At 44.7% G+C, this 12,130-nt stretch overlaps 1 long non-coding RNA gene and 1 other non-coding gene across 2 annotated transcripts in view; one reads left to right on the top strand and one right to left on the bottom strand.

Annotated features, from left to right (window-relative positions):
* The first annotated feature begins 675 nt into the window (after positions 1-675).
* LOC118350433 (uncharacterized) overlaps positions 676-12,130 on the top strand; it is a 37,732-nt gene continuing 26,277 nt past the window's right edge. The window contains exon 1 of the long non-coding RNA XR_004804211.1: positions 676-1,182. This is a non-coding gene — a long non-coding RNA (uncharacterized LOC118350433). The remainder of the gene's footprint in view (positions 1,183-12,130) is intronic.
* LOC112641886 (U6 spliceosomal RNA) lies at positions 4,091-4,197 on the bottom strand. The gene has a single exon (XR_003124874.1). It is a non-coding gene; the product is annotated as a U6 spliceosomal RNA (small nuclear RNA).

Raw genomic sequence — 12,130 nt, 5'->3', positions numbered from 1 at the left:
AGAAGGAAGATGGACATAGCAGGTGGGGCAGACTGCCAAAGTGACCAAGCAGCTCTGATACCCAAGCAGGTGAGCCTAAGGCATCCCTGGATGATACCTGTCACACAGCGCTCAGGGACTCGGGGGTGGGGGGAGGGGGTGGCTAGGCACTCACAGCATCCAGGGACATTTACTGAGGCTCCACCATCAGGGCCTGGCAAAGCCCCCTCTGCAGCACTTCAAAATAAGAATTTAAAAATTCCATAGTATCGCCAACATTGCAATGCCCAACACATACACACACACACACACACACACACACACACACACACTTGCATATCAGTTGTCATTCTGCCTCCATTAGCCTGTTTCATCAGAGTACTTTTGGTTTCTCCTGCTGGATTTTAGTGATTCTGTGGTAACAAAAGCTGCCAGGGTTCAACTATGAGCTGGAGAGACTCCGCACCGTGGTCTGATGTAAAGAACTCTTGGCTTTGGATGTGGAAATGTGCTTGGATGACCCGAGGTCACAAGGCTGACTTTAAATGATAGCTTCCTTAGAAATGCTGGACATTTCTCAGAAACCATCAAAGCCTGCCATGGTTTGCATGACTAAGTGTATTATAAGCAAAAAAAAAAAAAAAAAAAGTCTTTGATGCTGTTCTCCTTGGCTTTTGGCTTTGGCTAAGCCACATCATTACAACATAGATGAGCTATGGGCAGCTTGCTCTGGGCAAGCCAGCCCTGAAAGATACTGCTGAAGAACTCATGAAATGTAGACTACGAAGATTAAGATCTCCACACTCCGCTCAAAATAAAGCATCTTTTAAGGAAGCAGCCAGAGTGGTGACAAGGTCAGGTGAAAAGAGCAGCTAAAGACTGAGCTCACCTGGAAAATCTCCTTCACTGCTGGTTCGGGAGTGTGGTGTCAGCATCACGGAGTGGAAAGGACTACGTGTCAGAAGAGGCTGTAGGGGAGGTACACCATCTCTTCTACCCCTCAGGTTCTGTGACCAAGGCCCTGGGAATTAAACTGCCAAAGGACAGATGAACAGAGTTAAAAGATTTATCTCACATGCATATGGAGGGCCTCCTAGACATGAAATGAGAACTCCAAGACACGGTCAGACCCAAAGGACAATAAATACGTAGAGAAGTGACAAGACAGTTTAAAGAAAAAAGGCTCTTGAGCTTCTGGGGTTGGTAAGTTGTGGGAATGGATGGAATGTGAACACTTAGGAAGTCTGGTTATAGCACTTCCTCTCGGTGCCATCTTGGGACTGATGGGTCTGGAGTTCTCTCCAGTGATTCAGTCCTGCCCTTCCAGGTACAAGAGAGAGCAGGAGGGGATCCCTTCCCAATGGGAAGTCTTTTCCCTGTTTTTAGGCAAATGGGGAGGGTAGAGAGCTTTTCCTGTGGTCTGTTTCTCAGTTGTATTCGGCTCAAAACAACTCTTACACCAAAGTGGTATATTTGGGAGTGACATGTTCTGTTAACATTCAATTTCATATAAGTTATCAATAGTCCATCTCCTGCTAGGCTGGAAGCACTCTAAGGGTGAGGACTGTACCCATCTTGCCCACCATTGTATTTCCAGAACCTAGCACAGCACCTGGTCCATTTATTTGGCTATGAATTTGTGGGTGACTGATGTTGAGCTGCTCTGGACCTCAGCTTCCTTGTCTGTGAAGCGAAGATAATAATCTTGTCTTAGCATCACTGGATCTCTTTCTACACTGACACAGAGGTTCCCAGGGTGGACATAAGAAGGAGACAGTATAATCTCTTATTTTGGAAAAAATAGTGTTAAGTGTAAACATTTTTTTTCGCCATTTAAATGGTAGCTCTTCCTTATTTGAATATTCCCAGGGAAATATGGCAAGCTATGATGGGAAGCAGATCAAGACACATTGCAGCAAACAACCCATGAGAGTTTTTTTCATTTTGTTCCCTCCTGTAACACATTTTGCTGGGAGTCTGAAATGTGTGGATGCACACCACTCATATTTCTTCTGCTCAGGAAATTGCACCATGGTGGGGATGGCTGGAGGGGCAGCAAGTGTTCATTTCCCAAGTGCTACATTCACAAAGGCAGGAAGGATAAGAACCCAGAAACCCATCTTTGCTTAGCTGCAAAACAGAGTTTTTGAAAAATGTGGCCCTGTGACATGTCCTCTGTGTTTTTATCAGAAGAATGATAGCGGCAAATCTGTGGCTTAGTGGGAAAAAGTCCTTAAGTTTGGAGTTGGGTGTCTCAGATCCTAACCAGGGCACACTTTGCTTTGTCCTTGAGCAAACCATACTTCTCTCTGGGGCTGTTTCCTCCTTTGATCTTAATGTTTATAAGACCCCTCTGGGCTCTAACATTTTTAGGAAGGTAATATCAGTAGTACTGATTTGGATTAGCCAAATCCAGGTGCTGCTCCTTCAGGGCATCTCTTCCCATTCCCTGGTGATCCTGGCATCCCCCAAGTCAGCAGGGCCAGCACCTGGACCCACACCCCCAGGTGGATGAGGAGGCTGCTTGGCTCATTAAGAGATCCCAAGTGACCCAGGGCGCAGCTAAGAGACTTGGGGCATGCTGGGGGAAAAGTGGAGCCCTGGGGAAGTGCTGCAAGGAAAAGGCAGAGTTTTGCTCCATGAGCAGCAGGTCCAAGGATTCGGTAAAAGCTGGTGAGTCAATCAGGCCCAGTCTTCCAGGTCTGAGATTAGCCAGGAGAAACTCTGCTCAGTCCCATAAAGCTGGAAGAAGCCCAGACATCCATCCAGGACCTACAAGGAATATCCTGGGGCTTAGTGAGGGCAGGTTGGGGACCCAGGAAGGGACTGTGCACACAAGTTCCTGACAATTTAACACCACATCTTCTCTCTGAAGCCTTGTGATGTGTGGTGCATGCTGGGATATGGGAGAAAGTGCAGCAGAGGTGAAACACAATCTCTGAGAGTGCCCCAGAGGCCCAGAGTACATTGTATATAATTACTGAATTATTCTTTGGCTGGGGATAATTCAGGGAAGGCCTCCAGGAAGAGGAGTAGAACTCTTGAAGGAAAGCCGGAGGAACTGGGAGAAAAACATTCCAGAGCCAGCAGAGCAAAGGTGCGCGGGGTGGAGAGATGCCTCAGGTGTCCTGGGAACCAGACCTCCTCTTGGTGAGCCAAAGACCTAAGCTAATGGGAGACACTATTGGAAAGGTAGGTCACTGCTGAATCTTTCTGAGACTAGAATGCAACACTCATGATTTTGGATTTAGCCTCACAGTAAAGTAAAAAACTGGCCGATTGCATTTATTCTGCAGATGGCTTTTGTTTGGCCTGTGTAGTGTGTGTGTGTGTGTGTGTGTGTGTGTGTGTGTTTAATTTGAGCCAACCTTTTAAAATATGGACCTAAATTTCACATACTACCCAGATTTCCAGCTTCCCCTTAATCATGGGAAGATCTGGTCTTGTGGAGAAAATCCGAAGGAGTGAAGTAGCCAAGTCCCTTTTGGATGAGCCACATAGGGTCCAGCTATCGTAACTGCATACTTGCCTCACCTGGCTCGGCCCATTTGTGGCACCCTCCAGACCCAGGCCATAGAAGGTGGCACCTTGGGGTTAATAGCAGTAAGACTAGTCACGGGCAGCAGTTGGGTGGGGCACTGGCAGGAATGGAGGCAGGACGCCTGCTAGAGATGGTTGCAGAGGTTCGAGCAGAGCCTAGGTGATGGCAGTGCATGAAAAGAAAGAGCTGGCTTTCGATGTCAAAGGACTAGGTGCTGCCTGGTGGTGTGAGGTGAACGCCAGTGAGGTCTCTGTCCCAAACTCATTCTCAACAAGTGTGAAGCCCATGCTCAAACCCTAATAATATCTTAAACCTGATCATTTCAACTTCCTTATCTCATCAGATCCACCATACCCCTGAGAATGTGGTATAGTCACTGACACCTCCATTCTGTGGGTGAAAAAGTTGAGATTCTGAGATGGTTGGTTATTTGCCTAAAGCCCCTCAGCCAGAAAACAGAAATACCTGAACAAAATACCTTTGGGCTTCCAACCCGAATCCACCTCCGTTGGTCGGGTGTATGCCTCCATGTTGCACAAAGTACTCCTATCTGGTTTTATCTTTAAAAAAAAAAATATGGAATGTTTTACAAATTTGAGTGTCATCCTGTGCAGGGGACATGCTAATCTTCTCTGTATCATTCCAAATTTGAGTTTATGTGCTGCCAAAGTGAGTGCATCTCTCTGTTTTTTTTAACAGTGCAGATACATCTAGCCAGGAGAAAGCACTCCCGTTCCTAGCAAAGCATGATGACCTGCTGATAGAGAAGGCACCGTAGCCTAGGGGCCAGGCAGAGGCTCCGAGCCAGCCTGCCTGGCTGTGAATCCCATCACTTCTACTTACTGGCAAGTCACTAAATATTGCTGCCTCATTTTCCTTGCCTGGAAGAAATGATGGCAGCGCTGACTTCACAGGGTTGTTGTGAGGATTCAGTGGGCTACTACATGCTCTTTCATTGTTATGTACATTCTTCATAAGCCTGTCCACAGCCCTGGGTCTCTTGTGCTGAGCAGAGAACAGCAGGGGCACTGGGGAGATTTGTGTGGATGTGGAAGGGGCATCGGGACACCCTCTCTGCATGGTGATTGCCAACAAGAGGCTATATTGGTGATTGAAGAGCCATCTGGGTCATTATGGGTGGTAGAGAGTGGGAGATGGGACTTGTCCTTGCTTTGGACCATCCTCCTAGGGAGTTAGGCTTGGAGTTTTGTATTCCTGGGACAGCCAGAGGAAAGATACTTGAGGCTGGTGGAAGTGACAACACTCAGCTATAGGCACCTGGCTGGAGGTAGACTATGTGCTGGCTGGTCATAATCACGGGTACTAAACAGCTGATATTGTGCCCAGGGTGCTAACTGCCTAGAGACACTGCCTTCTGGAAACCCTGGGCCCATAACCTGCACTTAGACCCCTCAGAATGGGAGCACTGAGTCTGAGTGATGTTCATATAGGCCAGGCAGTTTGCATAGCTGTGGTAGGCAGAAGGATGACCCTAATACCTAGGACAAAACATTACGTAGCTGGCCCATTAACTGTGCTAATGTAATTAAAGGAAGGACTTTGAGATGGAGAGACTAGCCTGGACTATCCAAATGGACCCAATCTAATCTTATTGCTCCTTAAAAGCAGAGAAACATTGCTAGCTGGGGTTGGGGGTGGGGGTTGGTTAAGGAAGATGCAGGCCACAGGTTTTGTAAAAGGAGGATGGGGGCCTTGAACCAAGAAATGTGGGCAACCCCTAGAAACTGTGAAAAGTGAGGGAATTGATTCTCCCCTAGAACCTCCAAAAAGGAACACCACCCTGCAGACACCGTGATTTTAGCTCAGAGAGACTCACATCAAATGTCTCTCCCTCCAGAGATGCCTAAAACTCTTTTGGAACCAAGGAAGATAGGAAGTGGCACAGAGAGCTTTCAGAGTCTAAGTATTTGGGCCACATCCAAGGGGGAAGTGTCATTGGAGTCAAAGGTCAAACCTTAAGTAGCACATTTAAGGAAATGGGAGCCAAGTTTTAGCTGGACCTGGGTGTTGAGAGTGTTTGAACCTCCAGACAGAGGCTATCCCTGAAGCCATCTCTCTAACTACTGGGTAACCTGCTCAACACTTCTGGTTAGTTCTCTCTCCTTCAGGATAACTCAGTGTTTCTCAATGAGGCAAGGACAGGGGTAATTTTTCCCTCAGGAAATATTTAGCAAAATCTGAAGAAATTTTTGGTTGTCACAGTGGGAAGGGGAATTGCTCCTAGCATCTAGCGGGTAGAGCCCACAGGTATTGCTAAACATCCTACAATGGGCAGGAACTACACTCCCCCAACTAAGAATGATCTACTCACAAATGTCAACAGTAGAAGGGTTGAGACACCCAGAGGTAGACACACTGGGAGGAATGGGTTCAAATCCACATGGCTGATGAGTGAAAGACAACCCTGCTTTTCCAGCTCTTCACTGAAAGGCAGCCATCCCTCAACCAGTCCGCGGGGTGCTGAAAGTCTGGTTGGTTCCTCCAACCACATAGAGGACCAGCCCCAACTCAGGCATTTATGACAGGCAGGAACTGGGATGAGTAAAAGAAGGTAGTTTTGAGTAACTACCAATGGCACAGGGATAGTCTCTCTGTAAACCACTGCCTCATCTCCCGGTCAGTATATCTACTGTTTCTTGGAGGTGCCTATCCCATTCCAGCAATTTATCCCCCTGACAATGCCTTTCTAGGACTGAGCAGAAAATTCCAGGGACTATTTCAGTGATCAGGAGATAGAGCTAATCTCAGGATAGCCTCTGATTCACCCTGAGCTCTTCTCCCTTTGTATTTATCCATCATCCCCACCTATCAAGATAAATCAGGTGGTCACTGCCTACCTTGGTCGGGCAGTGGGGCAGAGGGGTTGAACCCCTGGTTAAGGTGTAAAGGCACCAGCCATGTGTGCTGCTATAAGGAGGCTTTGAAATAATTGTTTCACTTCTAGTTTGCAGGGAGTTTGACACAATTTATGTGGTATGAGGAAGTCTCCCCACTGTACAAATGAGGAAACAAGGCTTTGAAAGACAATGTTTCTCAAACATGAGGGATTGTGGTTCTAGGTGGTAAAACCCCTAGCTACCCGCCAGGACACATCAGGATAATCTTCACCAAATTATCCCCAAGGCCAACAATTAGTGTTACCACATTTACCTTCAAAATGCATTAAACTCACACTTTGCTCACACTTTTTATCACTCCATTTCTCACCATTGTGATAACCAGTATTAATGCCCCTCACCTTCCCTATCCCAAACCCTGCCAGTACTGCTTTGGTGAAACTGGCAAGGAGACAGAACATTTTCCCAACATACCAGTGTCCCACGGCACATAAGGACAAAGACAACCAGGGTACCCATTAGTGAATGGCAGATATGAGGCTGGCAAATGCAAATGCTGGTTATCTCTGGTGGCAGGTTTATGGGTAAATGCCAATTTCTTCTTCTTTTTATTTATTTATTTTTTTTTTTGCCAATTTCTTCTTAATGCCTCTCTGCATTTTCCAAATTGGGTATAATTATTCTATAATCAGAAAAAAAGTTTTGAAGCATGTATTTCTTTAAAAAATAATAAGAAAGATGTGAATCTGGAGCCTACATCTTTTCAAACTGAGTCAGGTCCTGTCATCTTCACTTGTCAGTAATATTTGCTAAAAAGTTTGGAAAATTCATGGGTGCTTCCCAGGGTGCCATGTCATTGGAAAGTGAGGGAAGAAAAGGCAAAAGAACACTGCCTGTCTCACAAAGATTAGGGAGAGGGCTGTAGCATGCTTCCTCCATGGTCCCTGACCCTAAGCGTCTAGGCTTAATGACTGTTTCAGTAGAAGAAGACAAACCTACTCTTTTTTTTTTTTTAAGATTTCATTTACTTATTTGAGAGAGAGAGAGAGAGAGAGAGAGAGATCATGAGCAGGGAGAGGGGGAGAAAGAGAGAATCTTAAGCAGACACCATGGCTGAGTATGGAGCCCAATGTGGGTCTCGATCTCATGACTCTGAGATCATGACCTGATTTGATGGTCTGATCATGATCAGACCTGAGTCTGATGCTCAATTACCGAGCCATCTGGACACCCCAGAAGCCTGTTCTTTTTTAAAGAAAACTTGTTCTTTCTTAAAGCTTCTTGGTCTTTATATTTCCCCTGCCTCTTCAAGTTCTTCAAGATTGTTTTTCCTCACTTGGATCTGCTTTGAGACCATTATTTCTGCTTCAAATAGTTCTATTTATTGTTGAGTTGTGATGGGGGTAAACAGGGTCAGGAACAGGTGTTTAATATCGAGAGTCTCCATGATGCTTATAATGATCATCTTTTGTACTCTATCATTACAGAAGAACTAGCTGCACTGTCTCTTACTCAGTTCTCAAGATTAGACTCCTCAGAATAGATATATGATATGTCATACACATAGGACAAGGCCATTGGATTCTGGAAGGGGCATTCAATTTAGGGGAGGTGGAGGCTTTCTTGCTCTTGACTATTTCGGCTCAAGGATTATAAACTTGTGCTTCTGTTTTTTTTTTCTTCAATATTTTATTCATTTATTTAAGAGGGAGAGAGAGAGAGAGCACAAGAGTGAGTGAGAGCGCAAAAGCAGAGGGAGGGAAAAGCAGACTCCTCTCTGGTAGGGGGCTCAATGCAGAGCTCTATCCTAGACCCTGGGATCATGACCTGAGCCGAAGGCAGATGCTTATCCAACTGAGCCACCCAGGCACCCCTACTTTTTACTTCTTAAACTAATGTTCTCGAGGACCAATTTGAGCATTTGCTTTCATTTGACCATGTACTCTTTTAGTGTTTCCAGTCTCCTCCTCTTTAACTTGGCTCTGTGCACTCCTTAGGGTTTCTCAATATTCCTGATTTCTCTTGACTCTTCCATGTAATTTCTCAGGTTTTCCTGATAAGAATTAAGAAGGTTACTCCTGGATAGGATTAGGAAATCATTGATATTTGCCTAACATACTACCAGGGGTTTCCTGTGACCTTCCATGCCTTTCCTTTTGTATCCCCCTTTGGAGCGTCACTGCCTTCCATTAATTTCTCCTGAGCTGTCCAAAGCCTGAACAATGTTCTAGACCTCCATATCCTGCCTGCATTAAGGGCAATCTTATCCAATGGTCAGGGAGAAACAGAAGGTAACTTGTACTTCCCAATCCTGTGCCCAGAGCACAGGTATCACAAATCAGTCAGTGAACTCCCTACCGAGTTCACACTCAGCACCAGAATCTGCCTCCACTGGCACTCAGGCAACCACAACCAGTTGACTAAATTGGTTGATTTGACACGAGCTTATTTGCCCTGGTGTCAGGGGATTTCTGATCTAAACTGCCCAGTTGAGAAAGGTCATAAGCATAGTCTTAGGTTAGTTTGGTTGGTTTTCAAGATTTCTGGGGGTTCCTACTTTTATGGAGTTGTTTTCTCCCACCACCCGAGTGTTACTGTTCTTTTAGAGAATCCTGTGCAATAATAGTTTCTATAGACAGAGGATCAATTATGTGCTGGGGCTTAACATCTGTAGTATTCTGTTGTCACAGCAATGCTGCAGGTGGTCATCATCATCCCTAGTTTACAAATAAGGGCCCAGGGGCTAAGTGGAGATAGCAAGTGCTAGTAAGAGTGAGAGTTCAAGGCTTTCTAACTCCAGAGTTCAGGGTAGTCTTCCTGTTTTCCACTACTTTCTTTTCCCTTCAAGTTCTGAGTTAGGGGAAGGCATTACTCCTTCATCCCTGGGGGATTAAGATCCTTTCTTTCCTGTTCAGTTCTCAGGGATTCAAAGGAATCCTGTTTGAGGTTGGAAAGATATATAGATGAGAGACTCTAGATTTATAGAAGCTCCAATGTTATCACTTGCCCCCAATGGCACTAGCCTCTACAACAATAGGCTTGAATTGGGGGCACCCAGGCAAGGAACTCCTTGAGTAGAGAAGGTAACAGGCCTCACCTCCACTGCAAGGTTACTGTGATGGTCAGACTTGGAATCAGCTTGGGTTTATTGAGCATTTACTATGTGTCAGACTCTGAGCTCATGCTCTTTGATCCAATTTGTGGTCTTTGCACCACATCACACAGCTAGCTCCTCACATCACCTCACATCACAGTGCTCCAATTAAGGCAATCCTGCAGAGGAAACCTCTCACAGATGGGAATGAAGAAAGATCAAAGCAGGAGGGGGAACTCTGCTTCTACCTCAGGGAATGTGAGTCATAAGGCAAGGGGAAGGTATCTCTCAGCAACTGTCCACATTAACCCAGGTTTGTGGGCTTGGGCCTGCAAGCAACTAGCCATATTTTAGAGAAACCAGACTGCAATCAAGAAGAGATTTGAGGGAAGTAGGACCAGGCATATTGATGCACACTTTAGGGCTGTTGCTGATTCCAGGCATTAGGCTTTGTTAGCCACCAGCAGAAGTTGCTGAACCTTCTGAGGGCAATGAGCAGTATTCACAGGCAGTCACTCTTCACCCACTAAAGAAACACCAAAGCCATTTTCTTTTTTCCTGTCAGGAGCAAGGAAAATAGCTAGACCAGAACAAATAATCTTCATTCTGAGTTAAATCTGATTAAAAGCTGTTTGTAGGGCAATGGCCTTGTATCTAGAGTGATCATTCATCCCAGTTTGCCCAGTTTAACAGTGCCATTTATGCTTGTTGTTTCAGTGTAATTAGAAAACACATTCCTCTTTCCACTAAAAAAAATGTTCTGATTTGACAATAAATTGACTGTGTGGTTACCTTGCTTATACAGCAGGTTTCAACTTACTGCTCCTTAGGCCTGCATGCAATAAAATGGGCTGGATAGATTTCCAATGTTGAAGGAAAAGTTAATCTGCACACACTTCCATTTTGTGCAAAAGAAGCCTAAGCCACTGATGAAATTTACACTCCATTCATCTTCAATCTGCTGTGCGCTCATGCCTGCATGTGAGCACGCACACACAGAGTGTCTGGTGTCAATTACCATTCTTTGGACAGTCCCACATGCTTTTGTGAATCTCCGTTTCATGGCCAAATGCCTATTGGAGTCACAAGAAGGAGGTACAAATAAGGAAGTCTTGAGTGGATTTATTTTTTTTTTAAGATTTTATTTATTTGTGAGAGATACACTGAGAGAAGCAGAGACACAGGCAGAGAGAGAAGCAGCCTCCTCACAGGGAGCCTGATGCAGAACTTGATCCCGGACCCCAGGACCTCACCCTGATCTGAAGGCAGACACTCAACCGCTGAGTCACCCAGGTGTCCCCTTGAGTGGATTTAATAGTGATATACCAAATCTTGAATTGGGTGGGAAACTAATGGGAGGCAGGGCTGGGGGCCTCCAAATATAAAGTAGTCACAGATCCAGCCTGTTGCCTGGAAATAGGGACAAGTTGGCCTCTCTTCTACCCCTTCCCAGCTTTTTTACCCCCACCCCTGCCCCAGATGACTCATCCCAGGATCCCTTTCCTATTCAGTCCAAAATAGGATGTTCAATTTCCTCAAACAGCCAAGATACACTGGCTAGATAAAAATGTGCCAAGACAACTTGGATTCCTTGGCTGACTATTGAGGACTTCAGCATGGCAAGAGTCAGAGCCCTGTCATCAAGATGGCATTTCATTTCGGATACACACCTTATCCTATCATTTGCAGATTTGAAGGCCAATCAGAAGGATGTGGGAATGCTTCTGTTTTCTTGTGGAAAAACAGCTCCCCATAACACTGGCCACAAATAAAAGCAAAAATAATGGTGGGACAAGAGTGTCACCTAGCGGCAAAGACATGCTTTCATTTATTTCTTTCAATAAAGCTAGGATCAAAAGCCCATAGAATGTGCCCACTGCTTACTAGGGATTATTGTTATTATTTTAATTAGAGTATAGTTGGCATAGAATGTCACATTAGTTTCAGGTGTGCAACATGGATGACTTTTGCAAGTCTGTATGTTATGCTATGCTCACCACAAGAATAGCTACCGTGTGTCACAATACAATATGATTAGAATTAATAATTATTAGATTATTATTAGAATATAGTATTCTATTAGAATACCATTATTATTAGAATACCATTGTGTATCTTTCCCATGCTGTATGCTTTATCCCCATGATATTCCATAGCTGGAAGCCTATATTTTTCCATTCCCCTTCATCCTTTTTGCTCATCCCACTACCTCTTCTCCTCTGGTAATCATCAGTTTATTCTCTGTATTTGTGAGTTTGTTTCTGCTTTTTGTCTGTTTATATATATTTGTTTTGTTTTTTAGTTTCCACATATAAGTTAAATCATAGGGTATTTGCTTTTCTCTGTTTGACTTATTTCACTTAGCATAATAATCTCCCATTCATTCACGTTGTTGCACATGGCAAGAGCCCATTCTTGTTTATGGCTGAGTAATATTCCAGTGTGTGTGTGTGTGTGTGTGTGTGTGTGTGTGTACACACATCATTTCTTTTTGCATCCATAAATCAACAGACACTTGGGTTGCTTCCATATCTTGGATATTGTAAATAATGCTACAGTGAACACAGAGGTGCATATATCTTTTTGAATTTGTGGGGGTTTTCCCTTGGGTAAATATCTGGTGGTCGAATTACTGGATCATATGATATTTCTAGTTTT

Source organism: Canis lupus, chromosome 12 (assembly GCF_003254725.2).
Source record: "Canis lupus dingo isolate Sandy chromosome 12, ASM325472v2, whole genome shotgun sequence".
NCBI classification, from domain to species: Eukaryota; Metazoa; Chordata; class Mammalia; order Carnivora; family Canidae; genus Canis; species Canis lupus.
This window is presented reverse-complemented; position numbering and strand designations above follow the sequence as displayed.